The sequence below is a fragment of the Pan troglodytes genome, chromosome 19 (genome assembly GCF_028858775.2).
Source record: "Pan troglodytes isolate AG18354 chromosome 19, NHGRI_mPanTro3-v2.0_pri, whole genome shotgun sequence".
Lineage (NCBI taxonomy): Eukaryota > Metazoa > Chordata > Mammalia > Primates > Hominidae > Pan > Pan troglodytes.
In genome coordinates, this window is record NC_072417.2 from 83,585,324 (window position 1) to 83,598,212 (window position 12,889).

At 37.2% G+C, this 12,889-nt stretch overlaps 1 long non-coding RNA gene across 3 annotated transcripts in view; it reads left to right on the forward strand.

Annotated features, from left to right (window-relative positions):
* Nucleotides 1–12,889, forward strand: part of LOC134808981 (uncharacterized) — a 525,139-nt gene that overhangs the window by 221,690 nt on the left and 290,560 nt on the right. The gene's annotated exons all lie outside the window — the stretch shown is intronic.

Here is a 12,889-nt window from a genome sequence, read left to right on the forward strand (position 1 = left end):
CTCCACCGGAAAGCAACTTCTGGTTTGAATGGAATATGTGGACTCTAGGGATGTCAGAGTCCCTGCTCACTCCCTTGGGAATGGTACTTGCTTACCTGTACTCTTGAGTCTTTCTAGACCCTCAGGCATTGTGAGTCTACTAGAATTTTGTGTCATGCAGCATTGCAAATGCTATAAGACAATGGGGAAGTACGGAACTACAGGGAACATTCAAAGTGTGCGTATCTCCTCTGCTCACACATAGGCGCCATTGTCCCATTAGACTTTACTTACAGAACACAAGTTGAAGGATTAAATTATCAAGAATTTCAAGACAGTAACATGAGAGCATTAAACTAGACACAGGGCCCTTCTGAGGACTGAGCACAGGTTGCCAGCCCACAAAACTGGACATGAGAAATATTAAGTGATTTGCCTAATAACCAGAGATAAATGCCTTTCAACTTCAGCTCATTTCTAAGCATTAACTTCTATTTACTTTTTTTTTAGCTAATAAACTGACCTTTCTAACAATTCTTCAGTGTTACTATTAGATCAATGAATAATGGAATGCAAATGTTTGGGAGGGAAGGATGCTAACAGTGATCGAATGCTCATGGTGCTTTGCCGTGCTTACCTAAATGATCTTATTCATTACAATTCTAATGAGGCAAGGTGTGTTTAATGCATTTTTAAAGCTGGATACTTAAAACCTTAAGAAAGCAAGTAACTCATCCAATGTCAAGTAACTTATGTGTTGAGAAAGCAAGATCAATGAGTTATAAACACACGGAACTTGAGTTCCGTTCCCAACCTCCCTTTCAAAATCTATTCAGTGGCGTAGCTTTCCCATGACTCTAGATGGAGAGTTGGGCGGGCCCTTGAGTTTCTACCTGCTTGGAGGTATTGAACAGTTTCTCCCATCACTTTAGATAACAACTCAGATTCAACTTGGAAGCTGAAGTGTGCAGGTATCTGTAACATTCACATGTCTGGATTGACTTAATGTTAAATTTTCTTCCCTTCCCTAGCTGGGCTGTTGAAATTGGCCACACCATTGCCAACAGTGACACAGCACTTCCTCTCTCCTGCTTGAGTCTTCCTCCAGTTATTAGTTTGAATGGGAGTCGTTAGTACTTAGAAAGTGGGGTGTGGAGCATGAAATATGGGAGTGGGGATGAGAAATTTCTTATTGGGGTGAGTTTTGTGCCAACTCAGACTTCTCTTAATCTCAAGGATTCTGTTTTAACCTGGGTTCTCACAATGCAGAACCTGCATAGTTTATTGGGAACTGTAACCCTGAAAGTGAGGGACAGGGGTAGTGAAACAAGGCAGGTTCAAAATAAGGATGTTTCAAGATGGTCAATGTCAGGATATCTGGATGTTCACTCCTATGGGATCTTCTGGAAAGCTGAGTGGCATGAGCTTTAGGATCAGGCCTTCAGCAGAGGAAGGAGAAGTTTTGCTTGCTGGTTTCTATGCACATTTATCCAGAGTTCATCCCATGAGACATTAGCTCTCTTAGAGTTCCAGGATGAAAAAGAGTGATCACAAAATTTTCTGCCATGTCACAGAAAAGCCCAGGGATGGGCCACAGGAATGCTGGATGGGCTTGATGTATGGCGGTGCCAAGATGCACCTGCAGGAAGCCATTTGGGGTCCATGCACAGGCCCATCACTGAAGCTGTGGCCAAAATCAGAGAACAAAGGGGTTTAGCGGATCTGATATGATGCATGAACAATGTCTAACATGGGTGCTTTCCTGGGTTCACTGGAGGAGATTCAACTTGGGCCCTCCAACTCAAATTCTATGTGTGTGCCCTGCCTCCTCTTCAGACATTTGCCTTCCAAAAGCCTGGCCTTTGGGAGGCTCACTTTATAGCACATATCACCTCTCATATATTGGAGTCGCATTTTCCTCTTCCTGATAGTCCTTTTGAGTAGGATTTCAATAGCTCCAGGCCAGTTCACTCTGCAACAAAAGTCTGCCTTGGGTCCTAGAAAAACAGTGACATATTCCTTGGCTTATCATGGAAGGGAAGTACAGTTACTCCTGAAATAAACAAGAAACTCATGCCTGTTCCACCAGCCAAAGCAGCTTCTATAACTTTCTATTTTTCCCTTAAGATTTCCTTGGCTGAAAGTCAGACCCCAATGCACCATATTGTCAAATGAGAGGACAAAGCATTCACAATTAAGTCTCACTTTAAAGCCTCTCTTCTTTTCAGTAAAAATCACTTTGTTTGGTGATTGACTTTATGATGATAAACATACCTGAAAAAGTCTGATGGAGAGTAAGAAATACAGCTTTTCTAAACAGAAATAAGTCTTTCAGGGAATGTTCTACAGGACTATGAATTCCTTAAAACACTGCAATTCATTTCTCCCTATAGGCTGGCTAAATTTACTGTCCTCTCAGTGTGAGAACTAGTCTTCTCAGACTCCTTGAAAAATGTTCCAATCTTTACTGTTTTTAGAAAGTACTTGGATACAACTAGAAAATACCCATCCTTTTTAAGAATTTTTAAAATTCTTAAATTGAAAACACCTCCATTAATTTTAGTAATGCAGAACACAAGATAGAACTGAGGGTTGTGTTTCTATTCTTACTGTAGCGTCTAGCAAAGTTATATAAAATTATGCATAATATATAGTGATTATCTGAAAAAAATAATTTGAAATAAGCCCAACATTTCTCTGCCTTTTCTTGATTAAGAAAATTTGGAGGTCAACTAAAAAGCACACACTTATTAAGACTTTAACTGAAATATTGCTCTGTGGATCAGGAAAAAAGAAATTCCAAGAAACTCAAAAATTCAGAGCATGAAAATATACTGATCTTAGTGAAGACTGTATTAGAATCAGAAACAGATGACAAGGGGAAGGGAGGAGAAAGTGGGAACCAACAATTCAGCATGAGAATAGAACTGTGTCTATAGTCATTCTGTGAATTATTAAGTTTTCACCTTTGGAAAGATGTCTTCGCAAGGCTAGTAGTTTTAAGTACAAATGGGGATAATGCCAAATGATGGTTTTGCATAAAAAGACTGGTATAGCTTAGAACATGCAGTTCTGAATAATATTGGAGTAGGAAAGCAAGTCAACAAGCTATTGTGTGTGTATGTAATGGACTTAATTAGAAGACATGGATTTGGAAGAAGTTTACTTCTTCCAGATCATTCTTGGGGCTATTAATACGAAAACTGAAAGTCATTAGTGACCAGCATTGCCTCAAATCTTACCAGGTCAACCCCAGCTGTTCTGTTATTTCATGAGAAAACCATGAACTGTTTAATCACTTTATTTGTATTAATAATTTTATTACTTTAATCATGATGAAGAATTCTCTAAATGATCCTTTTGCCAAAGATCATGTTCACCTTCAAGCCTAAACTGCCTACTAATTAGATGTGCTGTTTTCCCAGAAACAATGTTTTCATTACTATTAATAAGTAGTTACTTTTATTAATCCCAGACAAATGACAGTTTAAAAGACATCATCAGAGGATATTTAAGATTTTGTTTTGCCTTGTTGTATTTATTCACTCCAATGCTAATGATCTGGAGGAAAACATTGTTTCATTGTTTTATTCCTTCAACAGTATTATATTATTTAAGCAACAACCGCAGCAAAATCCTCAGGTTTTGGAAGAGGCCCATTAGCTAGCGGCACTAAAGTGGGAAGAAGTCATTAAAATTAATAACTCAGTGCAGAGGATTCCTGCTTCTGAAAACGATTAGCATCTCTTTCCTGTTCGTACTTTTTCTTCTTTGTGTGTGTGGATAGAAACACGATCATGCTTGTTGCCCAGACTGGGGTACAATGACACGATCATAGCTTACTACAGCCTCGACCTCCCGGGCTCAAGCGATCCTCTCACCTCAACCTCCAAAGTAGCTGATACCCCAGATAAATGCCACCATGCCCGGCTATTTATTTTTATATTTTATAGAGATGGGGTTTTACCACGTTGCCCAGGGTGGTCTCAAACTCCTGGGCTCAAGCAATCCTGCCTCGGCCTCCCAAAGTGTTGGGATTACAGGCATGAGCCACCCCGCTCAGCCTGTCCTTTTCTTTACAGTGAATTTAAGTTTTAAAAGTTGTGCTAAATTTATTTGAACATCACATCCTGCAGGACATGTTAGGATGCACCGTGTAAGCCACGAACGTTCTAATACTGCAGGGATTCAGTGAACTTTCCATTTCCATACAAACAACCTCCTATCTTCTGTGCCTTCCTTGAGGTTCCCCTAAGGTGCCCTCTTCTAACAGGAGGGGTAAAGCCACAGTCAGCCTGCTAACAGCTACACAGCAATCAGGAAAGTGAGAAAATTAAACTACCAGTGACACATGTTCCGTCTCACCCGTTTTTGGAGAATTGATGGAGTGTGGTAGTTCACCTTGTACCTCTTCACCTTTACAGCACAACTTGAATGGGTCTGGCCCATTGCTGGACAGTTGGAGGCTCAACTTCATACATTATGCTATTACTCTCTGTGGAACAGGAAATTTCTTGTTGCTTTTAAAACTATCTGTTTGCTTCCCTCCATATAGATGGGAGAATATGGCTTAATCTGCTACTGGGAAAGCATTACATCATGGTAGGGCTCAGGGAATTTGAGAGCCAATTAAAGGGTGTTTTTTTTCTCTTTAAGATTAAAATTTTAATATTGAACATGACTATTTTTCTAAGAAAAACAACTATAACTTCTAGAATATTCAACACTTTTAATTATAATTAATGTCCTATTTATCTCATGCATTGTTAAATCTGCAATTTACATATTTAATAAAAGCAACATTATTAGATATCCATTAAAATCTATAAAATGCAAGTTTCCATTATTGAGTAAATTAATTTCTCAGTGAGTGGCTTTTTCTCTTCTCCCAACCACCGATGAAGCAACATTATTCATCAGTTTAATTTTACTAGTTGATAATACATTGCTGCAAACATTAATTTTCTAATGCATCCCTGTACTTACTTTGTGTGTATGTTTGAGCTGGTTAAGAGCCCCTGACGATTGTTTTAACCATTGACAGACTGCAAGATGAGCTAAACTTCAGCTTTCGACGAAGATAGACTGAGTCTGCTTGTATTGAGATATCTGACTTTCCTTAATTACAAGACTTTTCCAACTGCTTCCTAAAACGTTGGCATAGCATTAGTGAAATCTCTTTTTAATTGTTTCAAGTAAAGACATTTGTCATTGTCTCTGTACCATATTGTGCTTCTTCTACAGACTCTTAAAATTCATGTATGTCAATCTTATTGCTCAGAATCACAAAAGTAAAGATTCAAGCTCCTTGATATCTGTCTAATATATAAATTCTTTCTTTCACTTATCCATGTTCTGGAGACTTTGAGAGTCATCTAGTCCAAAAATAAGAAGGCAAAATTCAGAATCTCTGGAAAATGGTGCCCCCAGGTTTCTAAATGACTACTGACTGTGTCCAAAATCTGCTACAGTTAAAACAAGACATTCATCTCTGAATCTTTATTTTAAAATCCCATACCTATTGTATAAAATGCTTGGTTATCAAATTTGTTAGTTATATGTTTATTTGCAAGAGAGTTCTTCCCAACTTCACCGTGTCCAAGTAGAATTGCTTTTAAAAGTGTTATCTTTCTCAGCTCTGCTGATCACAAGGTATTTGACGTCAGATCTCTTGACTTCAGTTTAGGCATCATCATTACCCCCTGACCTCCTGCAGCTCTGAGGAAGACACAGGACATTCTCTAGCTTGGTCCATCTTGATGAGACTACTGAATGTAAAAGGGTTGGGATTGGGACAGAGAGGGCAAGTCCATTTCAAAGTTTTGGTTGAGGAAAAATCTTTTGGTTGGATCGTAATTTTACCTTTCAAAAACAGACAATAGTAAAAAGATAGGACTATGGAAGAGAACATACACACACATGCACACACACACACACACACACACACACACACACACACACAGAGCTATGGAGGCAGAATTGCCTAGCAGGAATAATGGTAGTTTTGAAATTAAATTATATAAAGACCTGGGTTTAAATGCTAAGCTCAAAATTATATCAAGTGATTTTAGGTAAGATAGCTAACATTTCTTAGCTTCAGTTTCCCCTTGGAAAACCACAGATATTAACTATCTATGGAACTGATTCCTGGTTCATAGCAGCCATGCATCAAATGGTACCTACTAGAGTTCTAGGAAAGAAAACAAAGAGTTGAGAAAGTGATTATACCTTGAATTTTAGTCAAAGCAGAGTGAAAAGGTTAGCTAGAGTTTCCTCTGTGTAATATACTTAGAACAGGATTCATGTGTTAGTAATTTATTCTACACTAATAGGTACTGATTATTCAGGAAAAAAACATGAAATATAATACATATGTGTGTATATACTGCATATATATATAAAAAATACTTATTATGTAATATGCGTGCTCATGGCAAGCACGATACTCCCCTGCCATCTTGTGGTAGCACAGCTATATTATATTTTCAAGTGTAATGAATTTTATTCTAATGCCATGGGTTCATGGCAAATAAATAAAACAAATTAATTTAAAAACACACACACGGAGAGAAAGAGAGAGAAGAGTTTTTTATCAGCATACACATTATTCAACAACGTTGATGATTTTGTTTTGCAAATAAATGGATGCAATTTTATTTTTGCAGGAAGAAACTCATTAATTGATTATTTCCACCTTTTATTGAGTGCTTTCCATGTATGGGCCTGTGTCAGGTCCTGGAGGCACATGGCTTAATAAGAATATATTGTTTGTCCTCAAGGTCGAACTGATGATGAATGCTATTACAGTGTTGGAGCCATGACTGAGAGATGCTCTAGAAATCCTTTGGCTGAACCACCTAGCTCAGAGTGGTGCATTGAGAGATACTTACATAAAAAGAAAACACTATGGTTGCGTATTAAAAGGGTGGTAGAAATTAGTCAAATAGAGTAAAACTTTGGGGAGTAGAGTGGTAGAAGAAGTGGAATCAAGGCAGAGGGAATATGATGATTGAGATAAGGAGTAAAAATTTCATTTCAATTCCTAATGTACTCACCACTGATTTGCCAGGTATCCTGCTAGGTGCTGGGATGCCAGAGTAGACAAGGCAGATATTGTCCCTGGCTCTCTTCAGGATCTTTTTTTCCTCTTCCCCTTCTCAAAATCTATGAACTGAAAGGGAAGGGTTTCTATTCTTGGGCACACCTGTTTTATTCTTTGTTTCTTGACTATCATCAGCTTTTTTACAGCAAGTATGCTCTGTTAATGAATATTTTTGACTATGTTGTAACACGAAAGTTGCATTTCACAAGGGAAGTGATACAAATGCGAGGAACTTAATGAAAAGAAGTAGCAGATCCTGCTAAAACAAAGGGATTTGCCCTGATATTGAAGGTTGGAAAAGTCAAACGTGACCGCCATGACAAAGTGGCATTTAATATAAAGAATGAAGTAAGAATGAGACTTAACCAGGTAGGGGGAAAGATTAATGGCTGAGAGGAAGAACTTTTGCTGCACTGGGAACAGTGTGAAGCCCAGCACCAGGCGCCATCCTTTCCTCTGAAAAACAGAAGGGAGTTTTACGTAGATAGACAGTAAAGTAGAGTAGTTATTAAATGAGGCCAGGGCCACTATCCAAGATATTAACAATCTAATCCTGGAAACTGTGAATACACTACATGACAAAAGATAATTGAGGATGCAGATGGAATAAGATTGCTAATCCTCTGACTACAATGGGGAAATGACCCTGGACTGTCAAGGTGGGTTCAGTGAAACCACTTGAGGTCTTAGAAGTAGGAAAGGGAGGGAGAAGAACGAGTCAGAGGAATGAATTAGAAGAGGGAAGAGAGATTCCGCAAATGACAGAGAACTGGCCCATGACTGTTGACTTTAAAGACAAATGCTGCGGTCAAGGGCCAAAGAATCCAGGTGGTCTCTGAAAGCTAGAAAAGACAAGAAAGTGAATTATCCTATGGCGCTTATAGAAAAGAATGCCGCCCTGTAGACACCTTGATGTTTACCACAGTGAGACTCCTGTTGGGCTTCTGGCTTCAAGAACTATAAGATAATAAATTTTTGCTGTTTTAGACCAGTAAATTTGTGGTCATTTGTTATGACAGCAACAGAAAATTACTACATTAGATGTATTGTCAGTGGTAGATTAGGGAAGCCCTCTAAGCTACGTTAAGGATTTTATTCCTTATGATCAAGCAGTCACTATTCCATAGCTCAGGAAGGAAAACGGCATGTTTGCGTATGCAAAGATCACACCAACTGGTTTCACTGAGACTCAATGGGTGGGAGCAATAGTGGACCCAGGGGAACCTGGGAAAGGGGCTGTTGCAGTTGTTTGCTAATATGTGGTAGTGATGGCAGACTGGGGAAAAAAACAGACATATTCATTTCAGAGATACTTAGGTGGGAAAACTGATGATGTTTGCTACTTGATGGATGGAAATGGTAAGACAAAGTTGGGACTTAATACCAAAAATGTGAGTTTTATTGTGCACATTAAAAAATGAATTTTAAGAAAAGAAAATCAGAGATTGGCTCGTTAGATATATTGTTCCATTACATAATGATGTCAGTGAGCCTTGGAACAGCAGTCAAAAATATTCAGTAACAGAACATACATTGCTTCCAAGACCTGATGATAGTCAGGAGACAAAGAATAGAACAGGTGTGTCAAAGAAAAGAAACCCTTCCCTTATTTTTCACAGATTTTGAAAAGTGGGGGAAGAGAAAGCACAAGATCCTGAAGACAGCCAAAAAATAAAGAAAAGAGAGGCTATGTCATAAAAGAGGGAGGAGGGGTGACTTCATTGAATAAATCGTTTTTAAATCTCTATTTCTCAGAAATGGGGCTAAATAGTGGGGATTAAATGTTACCAAGAGCAAGACACCTTGCCCTTCGATTCTATTTGGAAGGAAGACAAGCAAGTAACTGGGTAATTTTCAAATGGTCTAATGGACATATGTTGTCTTACGTGATGCTCCTACTGATGTTGAATATCTTTCCATATGCTATTGGCTACTCAGAATCCCTCTGACATATCCTGCTCCCATTTTCTATTATTGTTTATTACCATTATACTAATTTATAAGAGCTTGTTGTATATTCATATACTATTCATTTGTCTATTAAATGTTTTGCAAATATTTTCTTCAATTTTAATTTTTCCATGCCAACATTGTTTACAGTATTTTTTCTTTTTTTTCTTCATGTATCCAAATCTGACTTAAACTTTAAAAACTTCATAATCAGGATAGTTTTACTTTATGTCTTTGATATTTTGGTTTTTTCTTAGGAAGTCCTTACTTGTCTTTATTTATATATATATTTTAGACAGAGTTTTGCTCTTATCGCTCAGGCTGGAGTACGATGGCACGATCTTGGCTCACCACAACCTCCGCCTCCCAGGTTCAAGTGATTCTCCTGCCTCAGCCTCCTGAGTAGCTGGGATTACAGGCATGCACCGCCACACCCCGCTAATTTTGTATTTTTGGTAGAGGCAGGGTTTTTTCACGTTGGTCAGGCTGGTCTTGAACTCCCGACCTCAGGTGATCCGCCCTCCTCAGCTTCCCAAAGTGCTGGGATTACATGCGTGAGTCACCGTGCCTGGCCAATGTATTCTTATAAATACATTCATCTATAGTTTTTTATTGATATCTGGTACTTGTACATATTTATGGGATACATGTGATATTTTGATAAATGAATACAATGTGTAATGATCAAATTGGGGTCATAATTTTAGCATCTCTATTGATGTTCAATTAACATAAAGTGCACATATTTATTATGTACAATTTGATAAGTTTTAAAATAGATATCTACCTGTAAAACCATCATCACAATCAAGAAGATAAACATATCTATCACCACAAAAGTTTTCTCAGTCTTCTTTGTAATATCTTCTACCACCCTCCACACTCGTCTACAGATAAGTGTCAATCTTTTTCTGTCACTAAAAGTTAGTTTGCATTTCTGGAAACTTATATAAATAGAAGCATGCAATATGCACCCTTTTATGTCTTTTACTAAGCACGACTAAACTACTGAGATTTATCTGTCTTGTTGCGTGTATCAATACCTCATTCCTTTTCATTGTTTAGTAGTATTTCATCATATAGCTATAGCGCAAACTTTTTTTACCCAGACTTGTTTTGAACAGTTGTGTTGTTTCCACTTTTTGCCATTGCAAATAAAGCTGCTGTAAGCATTTCATTTGTATATGGGCCTGGGTATAAACATGCTTTCAGTTTTCTCTGTTAAATATCTAGAAGCGGAGTGGCTGGACCATATGAAAGGCATATTTTTAACTGTTTAATAAACTGCCAAATTGTTTTCCAAAGTAATTGTAGCATTTTACATTCTGACCAGCATTTTATGAGGGTTCCGGTTTCTCCATGTCCTTTCCATTATTTATTATGATCAGTCTTTTCCACTGTAGCAAGTGTAATGCATGTGTAGTGGTATCCCATTGCAGTTTTAGTTTGCACTTCTCTAATGACTAACAGCCTTAAGTGTCTTTTTCCCCCTAGGCTTATCTGCCATTGTGTATCTCTTTTTTGGTTAAGTATGTATTCAGATCTTTTCCCCATTCTTAATTACATTATTTGTAGAATCTGTTTCAAGACTGATGACCATTGTAGTCAGTGATCATGTTTCTGAAAATCAATCAGGGAAGTCACCTATTTTTCAAAGTCAGATGGTGAGCAAAAGCCTTACTCCATGAACACATTTCTGAAAGCTGGCCAATCAACAATAAACTTACCTGAGCAGGGTGTAGTGCCTCACACCTGTAGTCTCAGCTACTTGGGAGGCTGAGGCAGGAGGATCTCTTGAGCCCAGGAACTTGAGGCTGCAGTGAGCTACGATCACATCACTGCACTCCATCTGGGCAACATAGCAAGACCCTGTTTCTGAAAAAACAACAAATAGCTTACCTGAATAAGCACATTTCCACTGCTGAGATCAACCAACTCCTGACTTTGAAAGTCGGCCGGTCCCTGGCTCTACCTCTTCCAAATCCTCATACAAAATAAGCTTCCTGCTTTGCAATCAGGGAAATGGTGCCTAAAAAACATAGTTCTCTCTTATTTAAGTAATAAATTCAGATTTTTTTTCTAGATGTTGAGTGGTATCCTCTCCCCTCAACACCATTTAGTTTATCAAAAACTTGTTTTTATGTAGGTTTTGTGGTTTAGAAAAAGTCTGTTACTTCTTTTCTGAAAGAAACGAATTTTTTTCATCCATGTGTATTGATGAATTCATCCTTTCTTCCCTTATTTAAATATCTCCTTTATCATAAACTAAATTACTAGGTAATCTTAATTTTATCCAAAACACTTAGTCATAATTTTCTTTGCATTTCCATCTTTTTTTCCTACAAACGCAAGTGCTAGTTACCAAATGGTTCTACTTTTCTGACAGCAGAATCTCTTTACACATCTTGTATAACTCAAAAATCAAGTTATGTGATATAGTTAGAGGTAGTCAGTTTATTTAGTCTTACATCTGAATATTTCAAGTTTATCTATTTGATCATAAAACAGGTTTTTTAAAATACTCTTGGGCTTTCTCATGAAAAGTAGTGACAGAACAAATGCATTGAAAAGAAGAAAGATAATGGTATAGACAGGTGTTTTCTTTCATGTTCAATCAAAAGGTTTTTATTTTCAACTCAGAATCTGTGAAGCTTCATGAGATCAGGGCTGTTGTATTTTTCTTTCTACATGCCTGGCAACTGGAGCAATGCCTTCCACGTGGTGTATATTAATATTTATGGGATGAATGATGAAATTAATGAATGAGTGAAATAAATAATTTTGTCTTTCTGTGTATATTTATGCTAAGCATATAACAGGGTAAAATTAAGAGGCGTTATTCTTATTTACAAGTAATTACAAAAGGGTGGGTTGGACAACTTAGTTTTTGTGAGTTAAATATAAAAGTAACAATGTATTCTCACTAGGTGAGAAATCATAATTTGCCAAACAAATGGTGTAGACTCTGAATACCTGGAAAGATATAAGTCACTGGGGACTAAAGAGATTGAGTCTCCCTAAATACAGGCCTACATTTGGACACTGAAATGATGTTGATATATATATTTTAACATGCCATTCTGTCTTTTAATCTCCTTATATATAATACTTGTTTCCTTCTTCCTCGCATTCACCTTTTTCTTTAAGTAGCAGTTTGGTCACTTAGCGCTTGACTCATTCAAGCCGTTGAATGACAGCACCATGTTAGAGATGCCCAAAGGTCAACCAGAAAGAAACAAAGACGATTTTGTTCATAGATTTATAGTTTTAAATGAACTCAGCATAGTTTTAGTCTATATTCTCAAACATTGTCACTTTCCCAATATTCTTAAAATCTTTCAAACCTTGAAAGTCGGCACATAAGAATATAATGATTGTCTCATACCTACACATAGCGTATTCACTTTCTTGTTGATCATGTTATTGTTCTATTACTATCAAAATAATCATTGTGGAAAGGTATGAAAATCTGACACACTGAAACAAATGAACCAGAAGAGATTAAGAAGACATCATAGAAAGTGCAGTGTGCTAACTTGGACTGGATCCTGGAACAGAAAAGTGGAAAACTGGTGGAAAAACTGGTGAAATACAAATGAGGTCTGAAAGTAGTCAATAGAAATATTTAACAGTAATGTAACCAAAGTCAAGTTCTTAGCTTTGACAAATGTTCCACAGTCGTGTAAGCTATTAGCATAAGTGGAAGCTGGATTATACTTATATGTGAACTCTGTTTTATTTCTGCAACTTTTCTGTAAATATAAAATTATTCTAAAAATAAAACGCTTATTAAAAACTAAATATAAATATATTTTTCAGTAAGTATACTGAAGTGATTTCTAAATTAATTATATTATT